The 12,540-nt window shown below is 41.2% G+C and overlaps 4 non-coding genes and 2 pseudogenes across 4 annotated transcripts; all 6 read left to right on the plus strand.

The window, feature by feature from the left end:
* The first annotated feature begins 9,119 nt into the window (after nt 1-9,119).
* Nucleotides 9,120-9,282, plus strand: LOC134989312 (U1 spliceosomal RNA). The gene has a single exon (XR_010194591.1). It is a non-coding gene; the product is annotated as a U1 spliceosomal RNA (small nuclear RNA).
* Nucleotides 9,283-9,434: 152 nt separating this feature from the next.
* LOC134989296 (U1 spliceosomal RNA) lies at nt 9,435-9,586 on the plus strand (annotated as a pseudogene).
* A 683-nt stretch (nt 9,587-10,269) lies between these two features.
* On the plus strand, nt 10,270-10,433 carry LOC134989351 (U1 spliceosomal RNA). Its single transcript, XR_010194626.1, has one exon. It is a non-coding gene; the product is annotated as a U1 spliceosomal RNA (small nuclear RNA).
* A 151-nt stretch (nt 10,434-10,584) lies between these two features.
* On the plus strand, nt 10,585-10,747 carry LOC134989308 (U1 spliceosomal RNA). The gene has a single exon (XR_010194588.1). It is a non-coding gene; the product is annotated as a U1 spliceosomal RNA (small nuclear RNA).
* A 674-nt stretch (nt 10,748-11,421) lies between these two features.
* Nucleotides 11,422-11,585, plus strand: LOC134989348 (U1 spliceosomal RNA). The gene has a single exon (XR_010194623.1). It is a non-coding gene; the product is annotated as a U1 spliceosomal RNA (small nuclear RNA).
* Nucleotides 11,586-11,738: 153 nt separating this feature from the next.
* LOC134989303 (U1 spliceosomal RNA) lies at nt 11,739-11,880 on the plus strand (annotated as a pseudogene).
* The last annotated feature ends 660 nt before the right edge of the window (nt 11,881-12,540 follow it).

Consider the following 12,540-nt stretch of genomic DNA (forward strand, 5'->3'; position numbering starts at 1 on the left):
GCACTAACAGGAGGCTTTAAAATGTTCATTCTAGTGTCTTTCGTTTGGGAGAAAAATGCAAAGGTACAATACAGTTTTTCCTTGCCGATATCTCTCTTTTGCAAAGAGATAGGCATTGGAAAATTCAGGGCTATAACGTGTAGATGAAGCACTAACAGGAGGCTTTAAAATTTTCATTCTAGTGTCTTTCGTTTGGGAGAAAACTGCAAAGGTACAATACAGCTTTTCCTTGCCGATATCTCTCTTTTGCAAAGAGATAGGCATTGGAAAATTCAGGGCTATAACGTGTAGATGAAGCACTAATAGGAGGCTTTAAAATTTTCATTCTAGTGTCCTTCGTTTGGGAGAAAAATGCAAAGGTACAATACAGCTTTTCCTTGCCGATATCTCTCTTTTGCAAAGAAATAGGCATTGGAAAATTCAGGGCTATAACGTGTAGATGAAGCACTAATAGGAGGCTTTAAAATTTTTATTCTAGTGTCCTTCGTTTGGGAGAAAAATGCAAAGGTACAATACAGCTTTTCCTTGCCAATATCTCTCTTTTGCAAAGAGCTAGGCATTGGAAAATTCAGGGCTATAACGTGTAGATGAAGCACTAACAGGAGGCTTTAAAATTTTCATTCTAGTGTCTTTCGTTTGGGAAAAAAATGCAAAAGTACAATGCTGCTTTTCCTTGCCGATATCTCTCTTTTGCAAAGAGATAAGCATTGGAAAATTCAGGGCTATAACGTGTAGATGAAGCACTAACAGGAGGCTTTAAAATTTTCATTCTAGTGTCTTTCGTTTGGGAGAAAAATGCAAAGGTACAATACCGCTTTTCCTTGCCGATATCTCTCTTTTGCAAAGAGCTAGGCATTGGAAAATTCAGGGCTATAACGTGTAGATGAAGCACTAATAGGAGGCTTAAAAATTTTCAATCTAGTGTCCTTCGTTTGGGAGAAAAATGCAAAGGTACAATACAGCTTTTCCTTGCCAATATCTCTCTTTTGCAAAGAGCTAGGCATTGGAAAATTCAGGGCTATAACGTGTAGATGAAGCACTAACAGGAGGCTTTAAAATTTTCATTCTAGTGTCTTTCGTTTGGGAAAAAAATGCAAAAGTACAATGCTGCTTTTCCTTGCCGATATCTCTCTTTTGCAAAGAGATAAGCATTGGAAAATTCAGGGCTATAACGTGTAGATGAAGCACTAACAGGAGGCTTTAAAATTTTCATTCTAGTGTCTTTCGTTTGGGAGAAAAATGCAAAGGTACAATACAGCTTTTCCTTGCCAATATCTCTCTTTTGCAAAGAGCTAGGCATTGGAAAATGCAGGGCTATAACGTGTAGATGAAGCACTAACAGGAGGCTTTACAATTTTCATTCTAGTGTCTTTCGTTTGGGAGAAAAATGCAAAGGTACAATGCTGCTTTTCCTTGCCGATATCTCTCTTTTGCAAAGAGATAGGCATTGGAAAATGCAGGGCTATAACGCGTAGATGAAGCACTAACAGGAGGCTTTAAAATTTTCATTCTAGTGTCCTTCGTTTGGGAGAAAAATGCAAAAGTACAATACAGCTTTTCCTTGCCAATATCTCTCTTTTGCAAAGAGCTAGGCATTGGAAAATTCAGGGCTATACCGTGTAGATGAAGCACTAACAGGAGGCTTTTAAATTTTCATTCTAGTGTCCTTCGTTTGGTAGAAAAATGCAAAGGTACAATACAGCTTTTCCTTGCCGATATCTCTCTTTTGCAAAGAGATAGGCATTGGAAAATTCAGGGCTATAACGTGTAGATGAAGCACTAACAGGAGGCTTTAAAATTTTCATTCTAGTGTCCTTCGTTTGGGAGAAAAATGCAAAGGTACAATAAAGCTTTTCCTTGCCGATATCTCTCTTTTGCAAAGAAATAGGCATTGGAAAATTCAGGGCTATAACGTGTAGATGAAGCACTAACAGGAGGCTTTAAAATTTTCATTCTAGTGTCTTTCGTTTGGGAGAAAAATGCAAAGGTACAATACAGCTTTTCCTTGCCGATATCTCTCTTTTGCAAAGAGCTAGGCATTGGAAAATTCAGGGCTATAACGTGTAGATGAAGCACTAACAGTAGGCTTTAAAATTTTCATTCTAGTGTCTTTAGTTTGGGAGAAAAATGCAAAGGTACAATACAGCTTTTCCTTGCCAATATCTCTCTTTTGCAAAGAGCTAGGCATTGGAAAATTCAGGGCTATAACGTGTAGATGAAGCACTAACAGGAGGCTTTAAAATTTTCATTCTAGTGTCTTTCGTTTGGGAGAAAAATGCAAAGGTACAATACAGTTTTTCCTTGCCGATATCTCTCTTTTGCAAAGAGATAGGCATTGGAAAATTCAGGGCTATAACGTGTAGATGAAGCACTAACAGGAGGCTTTAAAATTTTCATTCTAGTGTCCTTCGTTTGGGAGAAAAATGCAAAGGTACAATACAGCTTTTCCTTGCCAATATCTCTCTTTTGCAAAGAGCTAGGCATTGGAAAATTCAGGGCTATACCGTGTAGATGAAGCACTAAACAGGAGGCTTTTAAATTTTCATTCTAGTGTCCTTCGTTTGGGAGAAAAATGCAAAGGTACAATACAGCTTTTCCTTGCCGATATCTCTCTTTTGCAAAGAGATAGGCATTGGAAAATTCAGGGCTATAACGTGTAGATGAAGCACTAACAGGAGGCTTTAAAATTTTCATTCTAGTGTCTTTTGTTTGGGAGAAAAATGCAAAGGTACAATACAGTTTTTCCTTGCCGATATCTCTCTTTTGCAAAGAGATAGGCATTGGAAAATTCAGGGCTATAACGTGTAGATGAAGCACTAACAGGAGGCTTTAAAATTTTCATTCTAGTGTCTTTCGTTTGGGAGAAAACTGCAAAGGTACAATACAGCTTTTCCTTGCCGATATCTCTCTTTTGCAAAGAGCTAGGCATTGGAAAATTCAGGGCTATAACGTGTAGATGAAGCACTAATAGGAGGCTTTAAAATTTTCAATCTAGTGTCCTTCGTTTGGGAGAAAAATGCAAAGGTACAATACAGCTTTTCCTTGCCAATATCTTTCTTTTGCAAAGAGCTAGGCATTGGAAAATTCAGGGCTATAACGTGTAGATGAAGCACTAACAGGAGGCTTTAAAATTTTCATTCTAGTGTCTTTCGTTTGGGAGAAAAATGCAAAAGTACAATGCTGCTTTTCCTTGCCGATATCTCTCTTTTGCAAAGAGATAAGCATTGGAAAATTCAGGGCTATAACGTGTAGATGAAGCACTAACAGGAGGCTTTAAAATTTTCATTCTAGTGTCTTTCGTTTGGGAGAAAAATGCAAAGGTACAATACAGTTTTTCCTTGCCGATATCTCTCTTTTGCAAAGAGATAGGCATTGGAAAATTCAGGGCTATAACGTGTAGATGAAGCACTAACAGGAGGCTTTAAAATTTTCATTCTAGTGTCTTTCGTTTGGGAGAAAACTGCAAAGGTACAATACAGCTTTTCCTTGCCGATATCTCTCTTTTGCAAAGAGATAGGCATTGGAAAATTCAGGGCTATAACGTGTAGATGAAGCACTAATAGGAGGCTTTAAAATTTTCATTCTAGTGTCCTTCGTTTGGGAGAAAAATGCAAAGGTACAATACAGCTTTTCCTTGCCGATATCTCTCTTTTGCAAAGAAATAGGCATTGGAAAATTCAGGGCTATAACGTGTAGATGAAGCACTAATAGGAGGCTTTAAAATTTTCATTCTAGTGTCCTTCGTTTGGGAGAAAAATGCAAAGGTACAATACAGCTTTTCCTTGCCAATATCTCTCTTTTGCAAAGAGATAGGCATTGGAAAATTCAGGGCTATAACGTGTAGATGAAGCACTAACAGGAGGCTTTAAAATTTTCATTCTAGTGTCTTTCGTTTGGGAAAAAAATGCAAAAGTACAATGCTGCTTTTCCTTGCCGATATCTCTCTTTTGCAAAGAGATAAGCATTGGAAAATTCAGGGCTATAACGTGTAGATGAAGCACTAACAGGAGGCTTTAAAATTTTTATTCTAGTGTCTTTCGTTTGGGAGAAAAATGCAAAGGTACAATACAGCTTTTCCTTGCCAATATCTCTCTTTTTCAAAGAGCTAGGCATTGGAAAATGCAGGGCTATAACGTGTAGATGAAGCACTAACAGGAGGCTTACAATTTTCATTCTAGTGTCTTTCGTTTGGGAGAAAAATGCAAAGGTACTATGCTGCTTTTCCTTGCCGATATCTCTCTTTTGCAAAGAGATAGGCATTGGAAAATGCAGGGCTATAACGTGTAGATGAAGCACTAACAGGAGGCTTTAAAATTTTCATTCTAGTGTCCTTCGTTTGGGAGAAAAATGCAAAAGTACAATACAGCTTTTCCTTGCCAATATCTCTCTTTTGCAAAGAGCTAGGCATTGGAAAATTCAGGGCTATACCGTGTAGATGAAGCACTAACAGGAGGCTTTTAAATTTTCATTCTAGTGTCCTTCGTTTGGTAGAAAAATGCAAAGGTACAATACAGATTTTCCTTGCCGATATCTCTCTTTTGCAAAGAGATAGGCATTGGAAAATTCAGGGCTATAACGTGTAGATGAAGCACTAACAGGAGGCTTTAAAATTTTCATTCTAGTGTCTTTCGTTTGGGAGAAAAATGCAAAGGTACAATACAGCTTTTCCTTGCCGATATCTCTCTTTTGCAAAGAGATAGGCATTGGAAAATTCTGGGCTATAACGTGTAGATGAAGCACTAACAGGAGGCTTTAAAATTTTCATTCTAGTGTCCTTCGTTTGGGAGAAAAATGCAAAGGTACAATACAGCTTTTCCTTGCCGATATCTCTCTTTTGCAAAGAAATAGGCATTGGAAAATTCAGGGCTATAACGTGTAGATGAAGCACTAATAGGAGGCTTTAAAATTTTCATTCTAGTGTCCTTCGTTTGGGAGAAAAATGCAAAGGTACAATAAAGCTTTTCCTTGCCGATATCTCTCTTTTGCAAAGAAATAGGCATTGGAAAATTCAGGGCTATAACGTGTAGATGAAGCACTAACAGGAGGCTTTAAAATTTTCATTCTAGTGTCTTTCGTTTGGGAGAAAAATGCAAAGGTACAATACAGCTTTTCCTTGCCGATATCTCTCTTTTGCAAAGAGCTAGGCATTGGAAAATTCAGGGCTATAACGTGTAGATGAAGCACTAACAGTAGGCTTTAAAATTTTCATTCTAGTGTCTTTAGTTTGGGAGAAAAATGCAAAGGTACAATACAGCTTTTCCTTGCCAATATCTCTCTTTTGCAAAGAGCTAGGCATTGGAAAATTCAGGGCTATAACGTGTAGATGAAGCACTAACAGGAGGCTTTAAAATTTTCATTCTAGTGTCTTTCGTTTGGGAGAAAAATGCAAAGGCACAATACAGTTTTTCCTTGCCGATATCTCTCTTTTGCAAAGAGATAGGCATTGGAAAATTCAGGGCTATAACGTGTAGATGAAGCACTAACAGGAGGCTTTAAAATTTTCATTCTAGTGTCCTTCGTTTGGGAGAAAAATGCAAAGGTACAATACAGCTTTTCCTTGCCGATATCTCTCTTTTGCAAAGAGCTAGGCATTGGAAAATTCAGGGCTATACCGTGTAGATGAAGCACTAAACAGGAGGCTTTTAAATTTTCATTCTAGTGTCCTTCGTTTGGGAGAAAAATGCAAAGGTACAATACAGCTTTTCCTTGCCGATATCTCTCTTATGCAAAGAGATAGGCATTGGAAAATTCAGGGCTATAACGTGTAGATGAAGCACTAACAGGAGGCTTTAAAATTTTCATTCTAGTGTCTTTTGTTTGGGAGAAAAATGCAAAGGTACAATACAGTTTTTCCTTGCCGATATCTCTCTTTTGCAAAGAGATAGGCATTGGAAAATTCAGGGCTATAACGTGTAGATGAAGCACTAACAGGAGGCTTTAAAATTTTCATTCTAGTGTCTTTCGTTTGGGAGAAAACTGCAAAGGTACAATACAGCTTTTCCTTGCCGATATCTCTCTTTTGCAAAGAGCTAGGCATTGGAAAATTCAGGGCTATAACGTGTAGATGAAGCACTAATAGGAGGCTTTAAAATTTTCAATCTAGTGTCCTTCGTTTGGGAGAAAAATGCAAAGGTACAATACAGCTTTTCCTTGCCAATATCTTTCTTTTGCAAAGAGCTAGGCATTGGAAAATTCAGGGCTATAACGTGTAGATGAAGCACTAACAGGAGGCTTTAAAATTTTCATTCTAGTGTCTTTCGTTTGGGAGAAAAATGCAAAAGTACAATGCTGCTTTTCCTTGCCGATATCTCTCTTTTGCAAAGAGATAAGCATTGGAAAATTCAGGGCTATAACGTGTAGATGAAGCACTAACAGGAGGCTTTAAAATTTTCATTCTAGTGTCTTTCGTTTGGGAGAAAAATGCAAAGGTACAATACAGTTTTTCCTTGCCGATATCTCTCTTTTGCAAAGAGATAGGCATTGGAAAATTCAGGGCTATAACGTGTAGATGAAGCACTAACAGGAGGCTTTAAAATTTTCATTCTAGTGTCTTTCGTTTGGGAGAAAACTGCAAAGGTACAATACAGCTTTTCCTTGCCGATATCTCTCTTTTGCAAAGAGATAGGCATTGGAAAATTCAGGGCTATAACGTGTAGATGAAGCACTAATAGGAGGCTTTAAAATTTTCATTCTAGTGTCCTTCGTTTGGGAGAAAAATGCAAAGGTACAATACAGCTTTTCCTTGCCAATATCTCTCTTTTGCAAAGAGCTAGGCATTGGAAAATTCAGGGCTATAACGTGTAGATGAAGCACTAACAGGAGGCTTTAAAATTTTCATTCTAGTGTCTTTGGTTTGGGAGAAAAATGCAAAAGTACAATGCTGCTTTTCCTTGCCGATATCTCTCTTTTGCAAAGAGATAAGCATTGGAAAATTCAGGGCTATAACGTGTAGATGAAGCACTAACAGGAGGCTTTAAAATTTTCATTCTAGTGTCTTTCGTTTGGGAGAAAAATGCAAAGGTACAATACAGCTTTTCCTTGCCAATATCTCTCTTTTGCAAAGAGCTAGGCATTGGAAAATGCAGGGCTATAACGTGTAGATGAAGCACTAACAGGAGGCTTTACAATTTTCATTCTAGTGTCTTTCGTTTGGGAGAAAAATGCAAAGGTACAATGCTGCTTTTCCTTGCCGATATCTCTCTTTTGCAAAGAGATAGGCATTGGAAAATGCAGGGCTATAACGTGTAGATGAAGCACTAACAGGAGGCTTTAAAATTTTCATTCTAGTGTCCTTCGTTTGGGAGAAAAATGCAAAGGTACAATACAGCTTTTCCTTGCCAATATCTCTCTTTTGCAAAGAGCTAGGCATTGGAAAATTCAGGGCTATACCGTGTAGATGAAGCACTAACAGGAGGCTTTTAAATTTTCATTCTAGTGTCCTTCGTTTGGTAGAAAAATGCAAAGGTACAATACAGCTTTTCCTTGCCGATATCTCTCTTTTGCAAAGAGATAGGCATTGGAAAATTCAGGGCTATAACGTGTAGATGAAGCACTAACAGGAGGCTTTAAAATTTTCATTCTAGTGTCTTTCGTTTGGGAGAAAAATGCAAAGGTACAATACAGCTTTTCCTTGCCGATATCTCTCTTTTGCAAAGAGATAGGCATTGGAAAATTCTGGGCTATAACGTGTAGATGAAGCACTAACAGGAGGCTTTAAAATTTTCATTCTAGTGTCCTTCGTTTGGGAGAAAAATGCAAAGGTACAATACAGCTTTTCCTTGCCGATATCTCTCTTTTGCAAAGAAATAGGCATTGGAAAATTCAGGGCTATAACGTGTAGATGAAGCACTAATAGGAGGCTTTAAAATTTTCATTCTAGTGTCCTTCGTTTGGGAGAAAAATGCAAAGGTACAATAAAGCTTTTCCTTGCCGATATCTCTCTTTTGCAAAGAAATAGGCATTGGAAAATTCAGGGCTATAACGTGTAGATGAAGCACTAACAGGAGGCTTTAAAATTTTCATTCTAGTGTCTTTCGTTTGGGAGAAAAATGCAAAGGTACAATACAGCTTTTCCTTGCCGATATCTCTCTTTTGCAAAGAGCTAGGCATTGGAAAATTCAGGGCTATAACGTGTAGATGAAGCACTAACAGTAGGCTTTAAAATTTTCATTCTAGTGTCTTTAGTTTGGGAGAAAAATGCAAAGGTACAATACAGCTTTTCCTTGCCAATATCTCTCTTTTGCAAAGAGCTAGGCATTGGAAAATTCAGGGCTATAACGTGTAGATGAAGCACTAACAGGAGGCTTTAAAATTTTCATTCTAGTGTCTTTCGTTTGGGAGAAAAATGCAAAGGTACAATACAGTTTTTCCTTGCCGATATCTCTCTTTTGCAAAGAGATAGGCATTGGAAAATTCAGGGCTATAACGTGTAGATGAAGCACTAACAGGAGGCTTTAAAATTTTCATTCTAGTGTCCTTCGTTTGGGAGAAAAATGCAAAGGTACAATACAGCTTTTCCTTGCCAATATCTCTCTTTTGCAAAGAGCTAGGCATTGGAAAATTCAGGGCTATACCGTGTAGATGAAGCACTAAACAGGAGGCTTTTAAATTTTCATTCTAGTGTCCTTCGTTTGGGAGAAAAATGCAAAGGTACAATACAGCTTTTCCTTGCCGATATCTCTCTTTTGCAAAGAGATAGGCATTGGAAAATTCAGGGCTATAACGTGTAGATGAAGCACTAACAGGAGGCTTTAAAATTTTCATTCTAGTGTCTTTTGTTTGGGAGAAAAATGCAAAGGTACAATACAGTTTTTCCTTGCCGATATCTCTCTTTTGCAAAGAGATAGGCATTGGAAAATTCAGGGCTATAACGTGTAGATGAAGCACTAACAGGAGGCTTTAAAATTTTGTTGCTTGCACTAGTTGTTACATTTGGTTTGTTGTTTGGGGGTGCTTCAGTATTAGGCAGCCTTCTGCCCTCCCATGTTCATCTGAAAATATGTGTTCTCCCTGCAGTTGTTGTCCCCAGATGAGAGTTCCCTTGTGCTGCCTCAGTTGAATCTCCTTTACTTGACAGAGATGTGCCTGAGCAGCGGCCCTCCCCAGCCCTATCCCAAATCATACTTATTTTGCATAGGAGATACCATGGTCATGAAGATTGTTCTCCCAGGGTGAGGTTCATTCATTGCATTCTGGGTATGCTGACCCCTGTGATTTCCCCAAATTGGGAAACTCGACTGCATTATTTGTGGTAGTGGGGGACTGTGTTTGTGCTTTCCTCTGGTCAGCTCTGGTAAAATACAGATTTCTTTGTCTCAGATCTTCCTCTAGCCTTGTTCTTTTTTCGAGAGTTTCCTTGTGCTGCCTCTGTTGGATCTCCTTCACTTGACAGGGGGGTGCCCGAGCAGCGACCCTCCCCAGCTCTAGCCCAACTCCTACTTACCTGCCAGGTGAGATACTATGATCAGGAAGGTGCTTCTCCCAGGGCAAGGCTCACCCATTGCACTCTGGGTGTGCTGCTCCTACGATTTCCCCAAATGTGGGACACTTGACTGCATAATTTGTGTTTCCTCTAGTTGGCTACTCGTATAATTCAGATCTCTTTGTCTCAGGTCTCTCTCCAGCCTAGTTTGCTGTCTGTTTCCACTTCTCTTTTCTTGAGCCCCTGCCTTCTATGCCCTTGTGCACTCTCCTGACTTCTCCTGTCTGCTTACTTTGTGCCTTCCAACGCACAATGCGAACTACAGGTAGTGCTGCAGGGCCCACACCCTTTTACTTGCCTTACAGAGCAGCTCTGGAGCTGTTACAGTGCCCAGCTGCTGCAAGAAATCAGCTTGAATACTTCAGGGGCTGGGGCATAGCCAACATGAGCCCCACACCGAAGGAGAATGGAGGTGTTTAATGCGAACTAGGGGTCATCCAAGCACCGCAAAAGGCCGCCATGCCCTGCATAACCCTTTTCTCTTTTCATATGCAGATGAGGGTTCCAGCCAACTTTGGCCCACTGCTTGGATGACATCACCGTATGCAAATCCGTCTTCTGCAGACCTTCTCCCAGGAATGCTTTTACTAGTTGTTGCATTTGGTTTGTTGTTTGGGGGTGCTTCAGTATTAGGCAGCCTTCTGCCCTCCCATGTTCATCTGAAAATATGTGTTCTCCCTGCAGTTGTTGTCCCCAGATGAGAGTTCCCTTGTGCTGCCTCAGTTGAATCTCCTTTACTTGACAGAGATGTGCCTGAGCAGCGGCCCTCCCCAGCCCTATCCCAAATCATACTTATTTTGCATAGGAGATACCATGGTCATGAAGATTGTTCTCCCAGGGTGAGGTTCATTCATTGCATTCTGGGTATGCTGACCCCTGTGATTTCCCCAAATGTGGGAAACTCGACTGCATTATTTGTTGTAGTGGGGGACTGTGTTTGTGTTTTCCTCTGGTCAGCTCTGGTAAAAGTCAGATTTCTTTGTCTCAGATCTTCCTCTAGCCTTGTTCTTCTTTCGAGAGTTCCCTTGTGCTGCCTCAGTTGGATCTCCTTCACTTGACAGGGGGTGCCCGAGCAGCGACCCTCCCCAGCTCTAGCCCAACTCCTACTTACCTGCCAGGTGAGATACTATGATCATGAAGGTGCTTCTCCCAGGGCAAGGCTCACCCATTGTACTCTGGGTGTGCTGCCCCTGCGATTTCCCCAAATGTGGGAAACTTGACTGCAGAATTTGTGTTTCCCCTGGTCAGCTCTCGTATAATTCAGATCTCTTTGTCTCAGGTCTCTCTCCAGCCTAGTTTGCTGTCTGTTTCCACTTCTTTTTTCTTGAGCCCCTCCCTTTTATACCCTTGTGCACTATCCTGACTTCTCCTCCTGTCTGCTTACTTTGTGCCTTCCAATGCACAATGCAAACTACAGGTAGTGCTGCAGGGCCCACACCCTTTTACTTGCCTTACAGAGCAGCTCTGGAGCTGTTTCAGTGCCAAGCTGCTGTAAGAAATAAGCTTGAATGCTTCAGAGGCTGGGGCATTGTCAACATGAGCCCCACACCAAAGGAGGGTGGAGGTGTTTAATGCGAACTAGGGGTCATCCAAGCGCCGCAAAAGGCCGCCATGCCCTGCACGCCCCTTTTCTCTTTTCATATGCAGATGAGGATTGAAGCCAACTTTGACCCACTGCTTGGATGACATCACCATATGCAAATCCATCTGCTGCAGGCCTTCCCCCCGGAATGCTTGCACTAGTTGTTGCATTTGGTTTGTTGTTTGGGGGTGCTTCAGTATTAGGCAGCCTTCTGCCCTCCCATGTTCATCTGAAAATATGTGTTCTCCCTGCAGTTGTTGTCCCCAGATGAGAGTTCCCTTGTGCTGCCTCAGTTGAATCTCCTTTACTTGACAGAGATGTGCCTGAGCAGCGGCCCTCCCCAGCCCTATCCCAAATCATACTTATTTTGCATAGGAGATACCATGGTCATGAAGATTGTTCTCCCAGGGTGAGGTTCATTCATTGCATTTTGGGTATGCTGACCCCTGTGATTTCCCCAAATGTGGGTAACTCGACTGCATTATTTGTGGTAGTGGGGGACTGTGTTTGTGTTTTCCTCTGGTCAGCTCTGGTAAAAGTCAGATTTCTTTTTGTTTCAGATCTTCCTCTAGCCTTGTTCTTCTTTCGAGAGTTCCCTTGTGCTGTTCAGTTGGATCTCCTTCAGTTGACAGGGCGGTGCCCGAGCAGCGACCCTCCCCAGCTCAAGCCCAACTCCTACTTACCTGCCAGGTGAGATACTATGATCATGAAGGTGCTTCTTCCAGGGCAAGGCTCACCCATTGCACTCTGGGTGTGCTGCCCCTGCGATTTCCCCAAATGTGGGAAACTTGACTGCATAATTTGTGTTTCCCCTGGTCGGCTCTCATATAATTCACATCTCTTTGTCTCAGGTCTCTCTCCAGCCTAGTTTGCTGTCTGTTTCCACTTCTTTTTTCTTGAGCCCCTCCCTTTTATACCCTTGTGCACTATCCTGACTTCTCCTCCTGTCTGCTTACTTTGTGCCTTCCAATGCACAATGCAAACTACACACCCTTTTACTTGCCTTACAGAGCAGCTCTGGAGCTGTTACAGTGCCAAGCTGCTGTAAGAAATCAGCTTGAATGCTTCAGGGGCTGGGGCATTGTCAACATGAGCCCCACACCGAAGGAGGGTGGGGGTGTTTAATGCGAACTAAGGGTCATCCAAGCGCCGCAAAAGGCCGCCATGCCCTGCATGCCCCTTTTCTCTTTTCATATGCAGATGAGGGTTCCAGCCAACTTTGGCCCACTGCTTGGATGACATCACCGTATGCAAATCCGTCTTCTGCAGAACTTCCCCCAGGAATGCTTGTACTAGTTGTTGCATTTGGTTTGTTGTTTGGGGGTGCTTCAGTATTAGGCAGCCTTCTGCCCTCCCATGTTCATCTGAAAATATGTGTTCTCCCTGCAGTTGTTGTCCCCAGATGAGAGTTCCCTTGTGCTGCCTCAGTTGAATCTCCTATACTTGACAGAGATGTGCTTGAGCAGCGGCCCTCCCC

This window comes from Pseudophryne corroboree, unplaced genomic scaffold, assembly GCF_028390025.1.
Source record: "Pseudophryne corroboree isolate aPseCor3 unplaced genomic scaffold, aPseCor3.hap2 scaffold_1106, whole genome shotgun sequence".
Lineage (NCBI taxonomy): Eukaryota > Metazoa > Chordata > Amphibia > Anura > Myobatrachidae > Pseudophryne > Pseudophryne corroboree.